This window comes from Dipodomys spectabilis, unplaced genomic scaffold (genome assembly GCF_019054845.1).
Source record: "Dipodomys spectabilis isolate Male_0828 unplaced genomic scaffold, ASM1905484v1 ptg000070l, whole genome shotgun sequence".
NCBI lineage: Eukaryota > Metazoa > Chordata > Mammalia > Rodentia > Heteromyidae > Dipodomys > Dipodomys spectabilis.
The window spans coordinates 3,293,929-3,310,120 of record NW_024870747.1 but is presented as its reverse complement, the minus strand read 5'-3'; positions in this window follow the sequence as shown (position 1 = coordinate 3,310,120).

The following is a 16,192-nucleotide window of genomic DNA, read 5'->3' as shown; positions in this document are numbered from 1 at the left end:
AGATGGTTTTACAGCGGAATTTTACAAGGCCTTCAAAGCAGAGCTCACACCAATACTCCTCCAAATCTTCAATGAAATTGAAAGAGAAAGCTCACTACCGAACACCTTCTATGAAGCCATCATAACCCTCATCCCAAAACCAGGCAGGGACTCATCAAAGAAAGAGAACTATAGACCCATTTCTTTGATGAACATTGATGCAAAACTTCTCAACAAAATTTTGGCCAATCGACTACAACAATTCATCGAAAAAATCATACACCACGATCAAACAGGATTCATTTCAGGGATGCAAAGCTGGTTCAATATACGCAAATCAATTAATATTATTCATCACATCAACAGGAGCAAGAATAAGAACCACATGGTTATCTCAATAGATGCAGAAAAAGCATTCGACAAGATCCAACACCCCTTTATGATGAAGGTTTTGGAAAAATTAGGAATCCATGGAACATTCCTCAATACGATAAAGGCTGTATATGACAAACCTACAGCCAGCATTATACTCAATGGTGAAAAACTAAAGCCATTTCCTCTTAACTCAGGAACAAGACAAGGATGCCCACTCTCTCCACTTCTCTTCAATCTAGTATTAGAATGCCTAGCTACAGCAATAAGACAAGATGCAGACATAAAGGGGATCCAAATAGGGAAAGTAGAAATAAAACTCTCCCTCTTTGCAGATGACATGATCTTGTATTTAAAGAATCCCATAGACTCCACTCCCAAATTACTCAAGGTGATTCAAAACTTTGGCAAAGTAGCAGGTTATAAAATTAACCCCCAAAAATCAATGGCTTTTCTGTATGCCAACAATGAGAAAAGTGTGGCTGAAATTAGGAAAGCAACTCCATTTGTAATAGCCCCACAAAAAATAAAATACCTAGGAATTAACTTAACTAAAGAAGTGAAGGACCTCTATGATGAAAACTTTAAAATCTTGAAAAAGGAAATCAACACAGAACTTAAAAAATGGCAAAACCTCCCATGCTCCTGGATTGGAAAGATTAACATCGTGAAAATGGAAATACTTCCCAAGGCTATCTACAAATTCAACGCAATACCTATCAAAATTCCACCCTCATTCTTCAAGGAAATAGAAGAGGCAATCCAAAAATTCATATGTAACAATAAAAGACCCCGAATAGCAAAAACGCTCCTGAATGGAAAGAACACTGCTGGAGGAATATCAATACCAAACTTCAAATTCTACTATAAAGCCATAGTAATCAAAACAGCTTGGTATTGGCATAAGAACAGACCTCAGGACCAATGGAATAGAATTGAAAACCCAGAAATGAACCCACAGACCTATAGCCATCTAATCTTCGATAAGGGAGCTAAAACAATAGAATGGAAGAAAGACAACCTCTTCAGTAAATGGTGCTGGCAAAATTGGTTAACTACATGTAGAAAACTTAAGCTAGATCCCTATATATCACCCTGCACCAGAATCAACTCCAAATGGATCAAAGACCTCGGAGTCAAAGCAGATACTCTGAAAACATTACAGGATGTAATAAGAGAAACCCTGGGTCTCCTTGGCTCAGGCCGAAATTTTCTGAATAGAGACCCGGAAACACAACAAATCAAAGAAAGGTTGGACAAATGGGATTGCATAAAGTTGCAGAGCTTCTGCAGGGCAAATGACATAGCTAGCAAGATCAATAGAAAGCCCACGGATTGGGAGAAGATCTTTACTAGCCATACAACCGACAAGGGTCTCATATCTAAAATATACTTGGAACTCAAAAAATTAAACCCCCCAACAACAAATCCTCAAAGAAACAACTGCCCAATAAATAAGTGGGCGAAAGACTTAAAGAGAAACTTCTCTGAAGAAGAAAGAAGGATGGCCAATAGACACATGAAGAAATGCTCAACATCCCTAGCCATAAAAGGAATGCAAATCAAAACAACATTGAGATATCACCTCACTCCAGTTAGAACGGCAAAAATCAAGAACTCTAACAACAACAGATGCTGGAGGGGATGTGGACAGAAAGGAACCTTACTTCATTGTTGGTGGGAATGTAAACTTGTTCAACCACTTTGGAAAGCAGTATGGAGGTTCCTCAAAAGACTCCACATAGAGCTCCCCTATGACCCAGCAATCCCACTTTTGGGCATTTACCCTAATGTTTACAAACAAGACCACACTAAAGCTACCAGCACAACTATGTTTATTGCAACATTATTTACCATAGCTAAGATATGGAACCAACCCAGATGCCCCTCAGTAGATGAATGGATCAAGAAAATGTGGTATATATACACAATGGAATTCTATGCCTCCATCAGAAAGAATGACATTGCCCCAATTGTTAGGAAATGGAAAAACTTGGAAAAAATTATATTAAGTGAAGTAAGCCAGCCCCAAAGAAACGTAGGTCCCATGGTTTCCCTTATTTGTAATATCTAGTATATGTATGAGTCAAGCGGAAAAGGTCAGATAATGTGATGTTAGGAAAATGAACCCTTAGATGTGTATTTTAATGTTTTTTTCTTTCATGCATGTGTTTCTAACACATTTATAAGATTATCTCTTTGTTGCTTTGTATGTCCCTCCCCCACAGTATAACCCTTGCTTTCACTATATTTGATGTCAGTATAACTTGTGGAGGAGATGGGGAAAAACCAGTTGTTTAAGGATACAGGTGGACCTGTTGCAACAATGAGAAGTACAAGTTGTCATGTCCAAAATGAACTTTACAACGTTGGTGCAGGGGGGGGGTGCTGGGGGGGGGAGGAAGGAGAAGGATTGGGATTAGGGGGGGAGGGGGGAGGCTGGGAAGGGATGTGAAGGGTAAACAAAGGAGGAGGCTGCAATGCTTGGTAAGAAATGTACACATTATCCTGCCCATGTAACTGTAACTCCTCTGTACAGTATGTTCACAAATAAAATTAAATTAAATTAAAAAAAAAAAAAAAGAAAATGCCAATTTAAATTCAGCTGGGGTTGGAAAGTCTAGGAGACTCTTCTTTCTAAGAGATCACCGGAAAAATAAACATGAATGGGGCTGTGACTCAAGGGCAGAGCGCTACCCTTGAGAAAAGGAAGTCAAGAACAGGGACTAGGATCATAGTACAACAGTGTACCTGCCCTCCCCTAAAAAGGTTACAATAACTCCATGCATGGATCTCTGTATGGATGACGGGCATTGAGCAGGTTGCCCATGCCCAGCCGTCCCAACCTGGGCAAACTGGGACAAGCCCTCATAGAGTTCTAAGTGTGAGCTGGCAGCTTGAACAAAGCACCCTCTGCCATTTAATAACTGAAGCCCTGAAGGCTTTGCCTGGGCTAGTGTGTGCAATGGGTGCATAATGTTCTGACTGAGGCATCCCATTGGGACACTTTGCAGCCAGCCACTGCCTCCAGAGAATCCACAGTCCCTAGGCTGTAGGAGTTGTCCAAGGTTCTCTCTCCATAGTCTCTATCCCTCTGTAGGATGTGAGCCTAGAGCTCTGGGGCCTGGTGGCTATCACTCATCTATCATTCCTCATTTTCAAGTCAAAGGCTAGTCCCAAATCTTGGCACAGACATGAAATAATCAGTGATTTCTATGCCAAAAGGGGTAAGTCAATAAATCCCACCCTCATAACTCCTGTTAGAAGTGAACCTTGGGCTGCGAATGTGGCTTAGTGGTAGAGTGCTTATATAGCACGCACGAAGCTCTGAGTTCCATTCCTCAGTACCACAGAAACAGAAAAAGCCAAAAGTGGCACTGTGGCTTAAGTGAGAGAGTGCTAGCCTTGAGCAAAAGAAGCTCAGGAACACACCCAGACCCTGAGTTCAAGCCCCAAGACTGGCAAAAAGAAAAAAAAGTGAGTCTGGTGAGACATATTCTTCTGGGACACAGAGGAGGGCGGGGGTTACAGGTAAGAGGTAATGTAGAAGGCAGGTGCTGCTGGCTCACCCCTGTAATCTTAGCTACTCAGGAGGCTGATATCTGAGGATCCCAATTACAAACATAAAAATCTATATGAGACATTTTTCTCCAATTAAACAGCCAAAAAGCGAGAAGTAGAGCAGTGGTTCTAGTAGAAGAGTGCTAGCTTTGAGCACAAAAGCTCAGGGATAGGACAATGTCCAGGCCATAATTTCAAACATCAGGACTGGCATGCACACACGCGCATGCTCGCACCTGTGCGCGCGCGTGCTCACACACACACACACACACACACACACACACACACACACACTCAACACACCAAGATAGAGCATTTGCCAGTCACCCTGCACAAAGTTCCGTCTATAGCAACTCAATATTAAAAAAAAAAAAAAGAGGTAGAAGGGAAGGAAAGACTTGCTCCAGGAGGTGATATAACCAATGCCAAAATTCCACAAGAGTTCTAAGGACAGAGAGCCTCAGGCAGAAGGTCCATCATGGATGGACAACGGTCCTTCGATGTCGATTGGAGCAAGTGGTGTAGGTGGAATGAAGGTTCTGTGGCTTCAGACATTCTGGCAGAACATTCAAGGCTGGGTCAAGGCTTGTTGAGACACAGGTAGGGCAAATGGTGGGGTACCAGAATGGGGCCCGGGGGAAGATTAGCTTGGTTTTTCACCATGGACCCCAGACATTTCCTGTGGCTGGAAGCTTATTTTTCACACCTCCTGACCCTCAGGCCTCCTTTGCATGGAGGATTCAAGGTAAACACAGGGAAGAATGCTTGCTTAAGAAAAGCTTCTAACACAATGCCAGAAGTGGCTCAACCCCTGTAAATCCTAGCTATTCAGAAGACTGAGATCAGAGATCATGGGTCAAGCCAGCTCAGGTGAGAAAAGTTAGTGAGACTCTTCTTGCCGATGAACTACCAAAAGCCAGAAATGGAGCTGTGGCTCAAGTGGTAGAGTGTCAGCTTTTGAGGGAAAAATTTAAGAGACCAGAGGCCAGACCCTGAGTTCAAGCCCAGCATTGGCACCTAAAAAATAAAATAAAACTTTCAGGAGCTCCTGAAAGGTCAGATCAGCCAGGTGCTAGTGACTCACACCTCTCCTACCTCCTCAGGAAGTTGAGATATGGGGATCTCAGTTCAAAACCAACCCCAGGCAGGAATTCTGGGAGACTATGATCTAAAGCAAAGTCCTGAATAACGGAATTGGCCCTGTAACTCAAATGGTAAGCTGAAGAGCTGGGGGACAGCACCCAGGACTAGCATTCCAGCCCCGTGACCAACACCTGGCCTTCTTGGACCTCACTCTGTGACTCTAGGCAGAGTACTTTCCAGTGGGCCCCTGAGGATCTCCTAATGTCTTGGTGTCTTACAAGTCTTGAGTGCAGCCTCTTCTGAGGCCTTTTCCTGTAGAGCAGGCCACAGTATCAGAGAAGGATCGAGCCCTGGGGTACGGAGGTCATCAGTCAGGTCATCAGAATGGCATCTGTCATGGGTGCAGTGTGCATCAGACCATGCAATTGACATCTCAGATCATAGTTCTGGGCCAGGAGGGGCAAGGCTGCAAAATAGCACAGCAGATAACACCCACTTACATGAGTATCATAACTGTGAATCATCAGGCACACCTTGAGCGGGTGTTGAGTTGGGCTCATGATAGACTTGTAGGCTCAAGAATCTAAAGCCAGCTGTCTGCTGCTTGTAGCAGTGGCTATCTCTGGAATCCCAGGGCTCAGAGCCCTGCTTTCCTCACCAGTGCTTGGGGGTATATGAAGGTCTGCAATCATGGGCCGACTACAAAGGAGCATCCATAGTGTCCTTCCCTTGGTCCTGTGGCCCCATGCATGGATGGAGGGGCAGGTTCCATGACACTAACTGCCATGGCCCAGAATCCTCAGCCCAAGAAGGATAGGGAGAAACTACTTGTTTGCCTTGAGAGTTTACTATGTCTATGCCTCAGGACTGCCCACAATTCTAGCTCAGCTCATCATTACTACCTTCCTCTGTGTGTGTGTGTGTGTGTGTGTGGGTGTGCACACATCTTGATACTAGGGCTTAAACACAGGGCCTGAGCTCTGTCCCATAGTTTTTTTTTTTGTTCAAGGCTAGCACTCTACCACTTGAGCCACAGCTTTTCTTCCAGCTTTCAGGTGGTTATTTGCAAAATGGAGTCTCACAGACTTTTCTAGCTGGGCTGCCTCTGAATGGCAATCCTCATATCTCAGCCTCCTGAGGAGCTAGGAATATGAGAATATGAGCTATTAATATCTGGCCACGCTTCCTTCTTGGCTAATACAAACTACCTTTCTCCAAGCCGTGCACCCATCTACCGCTACCCCTCCTACCCCAGGCTTCAGATGAAACATACCCACCCTTGATCTAGGCCAGGGCAAGTAGACAGCTGTTAGAACAGAAGAGAGGATGAAAATACATCCTTGCAGCTGGGTGCCAGTGGCTCATGCCTATAATCCTAGCTATCCAAGGCTGACACCTGAGGATCAATTAAGATTTAAAGCTAGCCTGGGCAGACTCTTATCTCCAATAAATCATCAAAAAGGTGGGAAGCATAGCTGCTGTAGTTCAAGTGGTACAGCACCATCCTTGTGCAAACAAGCTAAAGGATACCCACCTACGCTCTGAGTTCAAACCCCATTAAACACACACACACACACACACACACACACACACACACACACACACACACACACTTGCGCGTGCACGCGCGCGCACATACACACACACACACGGACATCCTTAGTAGGTGCCAAGTGGTCAAACAAGCAATCCTAGCTACTCAAGAAGCTACACTCTTAGGATGGCAACTTGAAGCCAGCATAGGCAGGGAAGTATGTGAGACTCTTCTCTCTACTAAACTACTAAAAAAGATGAAAGGTGAGCTGTGATTCAAGTGGTAGAGTGTTAGCTTTGAGCAAAGGAAGCTCAGGGGCAGTGCCTAGAACCTGAGTTCCAGTTCTAAGATTTATTTTAAAGACACCATTTGCCTCCACCCCACCCCCAATCAGGCCATAAATCCAGACTTCAGTCACCCTAGATCTCACTTCCATAGCACTGCCAGAAGTGGCTGGTGTGTGGCCAGCACTGGGTTAAAAAGTGAGCATACACAAGGGGAGCATAGCCAGGTCAAGGCTAATGCCCCAGAAAATTAAGGCATTGTCCATAACACTCTCTCATTCCCAGTTCCATGGCCCTGGAATCTAAAGTCTGTGCCTCTGTATTCTGGGCATCTGGAAATGCTCCTACCTTCTCCCACTCCACTGCCAGCCTGCTGGGAGGGATGCACAGCCAAAAATCCAGCTGAAGAAAGGACAGGACATCCCAAGACTAAGCCCCACCCCAAGACCCACGGATACCCTAATTCCAGCTGGCCTTGCTGACCCAGAATCTCCAGGAGGTGGCCAAAGATTTGGACAGGCCAGACTTGGGCCCCAAGGAATATCTGGAATGCGGGTCTCTGGCAATTAAGGATTCATTGTAGACCCTGATAGGGGTCTAAAGGCAAGGTCGGCATGGAGGTGGGGCCCCATCAGAGGTCAGAAAGAGACAGACAGGCACCCAGAGAGGGGACAGAGAAAGATGAGGGGAAAATCCACACACACACACACACACCATGACACATACTGAACTAGACAGAACAGAGGCCCAGGAGCAAGATGGATGGGACACAATTAGAGGAGAACAGACAAAAACATTCATTGATAGATGGATAGGCATTCAGAAAGGGAGACAAAGAGAAAGACAGCCAGAGAAGTGAGAGAAAAAGTGCTGGCCGACCAATCAGAAACAATCAGGTGAAGAGACAAACAGAGCAAGAGATGGCAGGGGTGCATGTCATGAAAGACTCAGAGAGCCCCAGAAAATTCAAGGAGAGAGGGAAGCAAGATGCCTTTTCTTGGTGACAGTGGGCCCAGTGGGCTCTGGGAAGACAGCCAGCCAGAACCCCCAGAAACCATTTGAAGGCCACTACCTCCTTTCTATGTCTCCCTAAGTTGGGGCTATGCTTCCGCCAGGTACACTGCCAGTCAGTGCCAACCTTGTTCCTGTAAGACCAAGCTCAGCTAGGAAGCTTAAGGAACCTGCAGCTAACACCTAAGGCTCATCTACCTGAACAGTCAAAAAGACATGACAGTCAGCCAGAGTGACTACCATGATCAGCAGTCACACAGATGGGCAGGTTGCCTGAGAAGCTGTATTGGGGATGTGGCTCACAGGGCGGAAATTCAAAAGCAAGCAACTTTAGGCCCCTGACAGAAAAGTCCCTCCTGCTCTAGTGGCTGGGCCTTTTTCCCTTTGGTCCCCCCAGAAGCCTTGCCTGGTACTCTAGAGCCCCATCCTGCCCTCTTGTGTCTCCTACATCAGGGCTTTCATTCCAAAGGCCTACCTCTTCAGTATTCTTGCATTCACCAGACTGCTGGTGTGTAGTGCATGGTCAATGCCCTTTGAGCCAACCCTAAGCTCCTCTCAAGTGTTCTAAGAGGGCCTGTTCTCTATCTGTGCCTGGTGTCTAGACTAGAACATTCTCCCATGCACTCTACTAGGCTGCACATCCCATTTCAGTTTCCTGTTCCTGAACCACATCTTTTCAGTGGGCCACCAGCTTCTCCCTTATAACGTATGTATGTGGCCTGGCACCGATGATTCGTGTCTGTAATACCCAGCTAGTGAGCAGGCTGAGATCTGAGCATCGTGGTTCAAATCCAGCCAGGGACTGAAGTTCACAAGTATCTCTTCTTCAATGAAGAACCAAATATATATATATATATATATATATATATATATATATATATATATATGCCAAAGGTGGAGGGAGGTATCACTCAAGTGTTAGAATGCCAGCCTTGAGCAAAAGAGCTCGGGCACAGCAACCAGACCCTCAGTTCAAGTCGTGCACATGAACTCATGAGAACATATGTGTTCATATCCAGACTTCCTGGCTGTGTTTACTCAGCTTAAAATCCTTTCTTGGCTCAGAAACCATGAACCACCTCCTGGTCTCATGATGCCTCAGGTTTCTCCAGTTAAAGCTACTTGATATGGGATTGGTACATGCACGGGAGCAGTCGGCAAGCACGGCTTCGCCATGTGGAAGATTTTGAGAGGCCAGTGAAGAACTATCCATGGCGGTCTGTGTAGAATGAGGTGCTGAGATACACACACCCTGCCCAGAAATTAGAGATATACCATTCCTGATTTCAGTCATTCATGGCCTCTCAGAGATGTGTCAGGCTTGGCTTCATACAATCCCATTCCATCCTAACACTAGGGACTCTTAGAGGAGAGAAGACCTCCAACATCTCTGGTGTGTAAACTCTCCCTTGCTTTCAAACGAGAACTGGTGCCTGGATCTCTCTATCATTTGCCTTTCCAGTTGGAGTGTTCCACCAGGCTGGTCTTTCTCTTCCAGAAGGAACTAAGCCCCTATCCTAGACTGTCTGCTAATGGGTTTCTTCCAGAAGTGATTCAGTTGGCTTCTAGCATGGAAGGAAACAGGTGTGGTTGGTTGAAGGAAGGACTCAAGAAGCAACACTCTGTGTTAGCACTTCTCAGTCCTGTTCGGGAGCCCATAGCTGGCCACAGGTCTCAGGTCACTGGAGGGGAAAGGCACATTCCTCATAGACCCCCCCGCCACACCTCCTTCCTCCAGTGTAAAGGAATGCACCCATTTGACATGGCCACTGAAAGGGGCCAATGTGGGGGGTGAGGGGTCTGGGTGCCTTCTCTCCTTTGAACTGGGATTGGTGGCAGGTGCAGGTGCAGGCAACCTCCTCAGAATGCCATCTGACTCCCTAATTATGGAACCAAGAGAAGATCTAGGTCCACATTCATCTTGAAGTCTCTCCCTGTCAATATTTAGGGTCTCAAAGCTTTAGATCTCAGGAGAAACCTGAGTCCCCTACAGAGTTTCTATGGGAGAAAAGCCCTACCCAAGTCGGGTCCTAGCTTATTAATGTTGGGCAACCTCACTTTTCTATCATTCATCGGAGACAAAATGCATGAATGTGTGTATATATACTCATGTGTATTTATAGAGTCTGCATGACCGAAGTCAAAAAAGTCCAGTACAGAAAAAGGGCACGTATAAATAAATACACATATGGCAAATGTATTGATGTGAATATACATAGAGAGAGGAGAGAGGCGCATAGTCCCAGGACCCAGGCCCTGGTGTCATGCACATTAGGGGGGATCCAGCAGCGGAGTGGAGTTCAAAGAAGTGGTAGTATGGAACGACATTTGAACCTGCTCAGGCCTGCTACCCAAACTGTTACTCAGGAACCTGACATGGAGAGGATGGCGGTTTGAATCCAGTCGGGCTTCAAAGTCCCTGTTCCATGAACCTTGTAAGTTTATCTTGTTTTCTAATTTTCTGACAGAACTGCAGGGAGGCTCCAACACTTGGTTTGCCCACCAGTCCCCAGGCCTTTGGCAAGACCAACCCCGGACTCCCCGCATTAGGTCACAACCACCCCTGCTCCCTGCATTAGGTCACGACCCTCTTTGGGGCTTGACCCTTGGGCGAGACCTGCACCACTCCTCCATTACATGGCCAGTAAGGGCGCCTTGGGTGGGACTAACACAGGAGCTCCGCCCCCGTGTTTGCCAGCAGGCATAGGTGCTTTGGATGACACCTGCATCGGGGCCCCGCCCCTTGACTCAGCCGCCAGTACTGGCAACCTTGAGAGATGGCCGGTGGGCTCCACCCATTAATTAGTTGATGGTGGTGGTGCCTTGGGCGACATCAGCACTGGGGCTCTGCCCCTCAGACTGCTCACCAGCAGCGGTCCTTTTGACAACATCCACACCTTGGCTCTGCCCATTCGGTCACACTCCTGCACTGCCCAGTAAGCGAGACCTGAACAAGGCTTCCACCCCTTAGTTCGCCCGCCAGCACCAGCACCAGCGCTTTCAAGGAGGTTCACACCTGGAATCTGCCCCTTCGGCTGCCTAGGGCGGGACCGGCATTAGGGATCTGCCCCTTATGTAGCCCACTGGCACTGGGGCTCTGTTCCTAATATTGCCTGCCTGCACCCCCTGCCTGGGGCAGGACCTGCACCGGGGCTCTGTCCCTCAATTCACTCACAAGCAGAGGTGTCTTAGGAGGGACTGGCAACTACACCTGGGCTCCACCCCGTAGTTCAGCCTCCAGAATCCCCTGCCTTCGAGGAGACAGCACGGGCCTCCACCCCTTGGCTGGCACCTGCTGGCACTTGGGCTCCACCTATCCATTCTTGCCTGCAGGCACCAGCATCATTTGACAAGACCAGCCCCAAGGCTCCACCTCCTAGCTTGCCTGCCAGCAGAGGTGCTTGGGGTGGTTTCTGCCATGGGACTCTCTGGCAGGAGTGCCTTGGGCAGCATCTGAACTAGGGCCCCATCCCATCGGTTTGCCCACCAGTACCCGCACCTTGGGCAGGAATCACCCTTTAGGTCTCCCGCCATCCCTTAGATTCAGGGCAGAACAGATGCAGGGGCCTGACTGAGCCCACCCACTTCCTCCTGCTCCCACCTGCATCACAGGACAGACTTGTGCCAGGGCCCTGCCCTTTCAGGCTTGCTGACATCTGTTTCCTGAGCCTGGTCCCACCGCATTTTTCCTGCTGCAGCTCGTATCCCGGATCCCAGGTCAGACCCACAAACCAGTGCCTTGTTCCCAGTGGGCCTTTTGCAGCCCCTGTACCCCAGGCAAGACCTCCAGGCTGAGGACCCAGCAACTCTTCCTCCTCCCCGTGTTAGCCCATGAGAGTGGGAAAGCTCCAGAAGTCATTTCCTGGAAATCAGGGGATGGCCCTGTACCACAGGAAGTCATGTTGGGAACAGGCTGGGAAGCTGGAAGGTAAGACATGGGTGATCCAAGGTGCTATTGTCCTGCATGGCCTCTGAATCCTGTGGGCTTTCCTACCCAGACCCAGTGAGAACTGGTGCAGAGCCCTTTACAGAGGAATGAGGAGCTGAGCCAGATTTTGTACCCTTGGGGAGCGGGGCCCTCAGTAGAGATTTGTGGGTTGGGAGTAGAAGGGGGAATGGGGGCCTGCACCTGGGAACTTTGCCCCAGGAAAGGCTGCTTTGGAAGGAGCAGGCCCGGAAGGGAAGAGGTTGGAGCAAGCTCCAGGACTGGGAACTGAATCTTGATGGCCCATGGAGCATTTGCCATTCTGAGAGGGCTGGGCTGCCCAGGAGGGTTGGCATAAGTGGAAGGGACATGAAACTTAGGACAGGGGCAGGCCAGGAATGGAGGAGGTGGGGCCGATAGGGGAAATGGAGGATCAAGGAGGGAGCAGATGGGGAGGGAGTCTTGGTGTTGTGGCTGCTGATCCCCTATCCCCCTATGGTTAGGAGAAGCAGGAGAGGGATTGGAGGGGCAGGAGAGGCAAGAGCAGTCAGTGAGAAAGGGCTGGCCAAGCGGGGAAGAGGAAGGCAGGAGTTCTGGGCTTTCTCAATGAGAACCAACCCGGGCTGCCAGGGAGGGGCAGCAAATGGAGAGCAGGCCAACCCAGCAGTGTGGAAGGGGGAACTCGGGGCTGCTGCCATCTGCCTGGAGGGGCTAGGCCTCCAGCAGGCTTTGCTACAGCACATCCGACCATACCAGTGGGGCCACGGGGCACCAGCAACATCAGTGGGTGAGGCCTACCTCCTCCCAGCATAACATCCTGGGAAGGGGGAATGTAGGAGATAGGAAACGCTGCCCTCAACCTGTGGGTCCCTTCTGGCTCCTGAGGCCTCTCTAATTCAGACCCACTGTGGCTGACATGACCCAGCTCTGTGTGTGGCTGTGGCTGTGTGTGAGGTCATTTCCCAGGGAAATGGGCGAGCCTGCGGGATGGAACTCAAGACACATCTGGGAGCAGTGGAGGGGGGAGCCTCCCACGGGGCAGCCCAGCTTCTGGATTTCCCACACAGATCAGACTTGGTTGCATAGGGCTGGGCAGCCAAGAGGGAGCCAAGAAGGAGCTGGGGATGAGTGTGGGGGGGGAATCAGCTGGTGACCTCCCCAGGTGGGGTGAGGAAAGCCATCTCCAAAGGAAAGGGTTTGGGAGAGGCCGCATGCACCTGCAGAGACCACAGCAGAAACAGGCCAGGAAGGAAGAGGGAGAAACGTGAGCCAGGTGCTTGGGCCTACCCCTGCCCCACCAGGGAGTCCATCTCTCCTAGTGAGCTGTCTCCCTGGAGTGGAGGGAGGGGTGGGATTGCGCCTTTGGCTCCCTAGGTGGGGGAGGGGGCAAGGGCATGTCCCACAAGCCTTATCCAGCCATGGAGAGGTCCTTCCTGCACGGGGAAGGTGGAGAGGGAGAGCACAGTGCAGAATCAAGCCCAGGAAGGAGCAATGGAGGATGCATGGTGTACAGGGAGCACCCTTTGGCTCAGCAGTGGGTGGAGCAGGGAAGAGCTGGCGGCGGGGGGGGGGGGGGACGAGGGGGAGAGTTGTGAAAAAGCCCATCTGGTGCTGGGCACAGAAGTGCGGGAAGGTTCCAGTGGGCCTCTTGTCCTAGGGGCAGGCACACTTATGGCCTGGACTGCTGGACATGCAGGAACTGGGGCCTGGAGAAACAGGAAAGGGGGGAGTAGTTAGCATCCAGGCTCCGGGGCATGGGACAGGGGGTGGGAATGCCTGGAGAGCATGAGGCCCATGGCGGCCATGGGAACAGAAGGCTGGGTGGACTCTAACTCCCACATGAGTCCTGGCACAAGGGGAGAAGGAGGGATGGGTTGGCCTGGCTCTGGAGCCAGTTCCTGGCCCAGAGTGATGGCTGGGGCATGCCCCTACATGCTGCGAGGGGAGGAGGCCTCTGGGGACAGATATAAATGAACTTTCCTGTCCATACCCAGAAGCTTTCAGGAGCCAGGGGCCAGGGATGGGATTAAATCATCTACTTGAAAAGCATTTTGTAATATCCTATAGAATATGAAATTACAAACCCAAAACATTATTTTAAATCTAAATTCTAATTTAGCCAGGTCTACTAAGTCCTACATTAGATGAACTTTGCTATTTCTCCAGGCTTAAGCTTTCGTAATACTTCATCATTTCTTTGGAATCCAACAGAATGATGCTTACTTTTTCAAATTTTTCATTGGGAATCATGAGTCATTTTGCATCTGGGAATGTTCTGTAATGAAAAGAGCATTTAAAACACAACTGAGGATTATATATGAGTTGCATGTCAATAGGAAACTTGACATCTCAAAACATAGTGACAAAATTAGCCCAAACTTCAAACTGTGTATTCCTTTCTTGTTGTTTGGTTTGTTTTATTGAGACAAAATTATGCTACTGGTCCAGGGAAGGTATCGCTATGTAATTCCACTCTCTATTCTCTTGTCTTAGTCTCAGTGCTAGAATTTTTGTCTTGTATCACATTCTCCTACCATGGTTTGTTGGTTTATTTAATCTATATACAGACTAGCAATTCTGAACTTCTCTGATGATATTATCCATGAGACTGACTGCTTGGACTGTTTATGTACATTTTTGAAAGATGTTCTAACATTTGACACAGGATATGAACATTTTCAGATGCACCTGCAGGTGTCTCTGATTCATTCCTCCATGGATCTGATCCCATTAATAATGATTACTTGACTCTCTTACTATCTCTAGTCCCTACCTATGTATTAGTCTCAAACTTTTTTGAAGAAAGTTCACTTGAATACTTTCTAATATTAAAAATTATCACTTGATTCTAGTCTTACTCAGGAAATATTTTTTATTGTTTTCTAACTTTTCTATATATTCTGAGAGTTGTTTCATTTGTGTATTTGTTTGTGCACATATAAGTGCCTCTGAGTGTATGTGTATATGTATATTTGTATGTATGTATGCAAAAGCCTCAATCTCTTATTCAGCCATCTTGCTCATGACTGGTATTCCATCACCTGAGAACTTCTTCCAATTCAGCTTCTGCCTGGATAATTATAGGTAGTGTCTCAAAGCCTGTTCTTCCCAGGCAAGATATAAACTGAACTTCCCAGACTCCTTTACATCCTTAGGTTTTATTTCTCCAGGAGTATCAACTTTTAAATGACAAACATTTTTGTGAGTATAAAGTCTGAGCTGTAGCCCAAATTTTTAACTCAAGAATACATATAAAGATAGATGAACATACACATTACATATCCTGAGTGTACACTGTTAAAAATGTGATCTTAAGCAGGGTGGCAGTGAGATCTGAGGGTGGGGTTCAAAGCCAGCCCAGCTAGGAAAGTCCCAGAGACTCTTTTCTCCAATTAACTACCAGAATCCTGAAATGGCACTGTGGCTCAAGTGGTAGAGCACTAGCCTTGAGCTGAATAGCAGAGGGACAGTTCCCAACCCCAGAGTTTAAGCCCCACTACCATAAAAAAGAGAGAGAAAGGAAAAGAAAGAAAAAAAGAAAAAGAAAAGTGATCTTAGCCACCAGTTCATTGCTAGTATCATTCTTGCTCTCTCAACATGCCCTTTTTTTTCCAGTTATGTCCATGCTCTTATATCTGACTTGCTAGGAACCAAAATTATACTTCCATTGTAATTTTCACTAATTTACATGATTGGGTACCATGATGAAAGAGATGAAAGAGCCTCATACGTCATGTTCCACTTATTAGTAATGCTTTCTCTATATCACACTCATAGATCGAAATATTGGCCTTGACCTTATTGTTTCAAAGTTGTCTTATTTGCAGAGTCTTCTATAGTGTTTTGAACCATTATACTTAAACACAAAACTTCTCTTTCTCCTATTATTCCTAATGTTTCTCCTAATGTTAACCTATGTACACTTGGAAAAGAATGAACAACACCCACACTCACAAAAAAATGTTTCTGAGAACCTTCTTCCCAATTAAAATTGGGCTTAATTTACAGAGCATTTAGGAAATTTATACTTAGTGTACTCCAGGATAATGTTTTCTTTCATGTTTTTTATTGTGGGTTAGTTACATAAGTAAGCTAATGAGTACATTATCTAACGAGCATTGTTAGCTCCTCTTTTATTTGTCCCCTGCCATCCCTTTTCTCTCCCCCTCCACAACTTACTCCTCCCCTCCCCAAGTTGTAAAGTTTGTTCTCTACATGGTGTCTTGTTCATCTTATTGTTACAATGGATCATACTTTATCCTTGTTTCAGCATTTTGATATTTCCCTTCCCATCCCCACATTAGGAAAATGTATGTGCAAGAAGCAGATCACCAAACTCAAATATGGTGAAAAAATACTGTGGAGGATGAAAATAGAACAGAAACAAACAAACGACATAGTAGGGCTGGGAAGGTGGCTCAGCGGTATAGCGCTTGCCTTGCA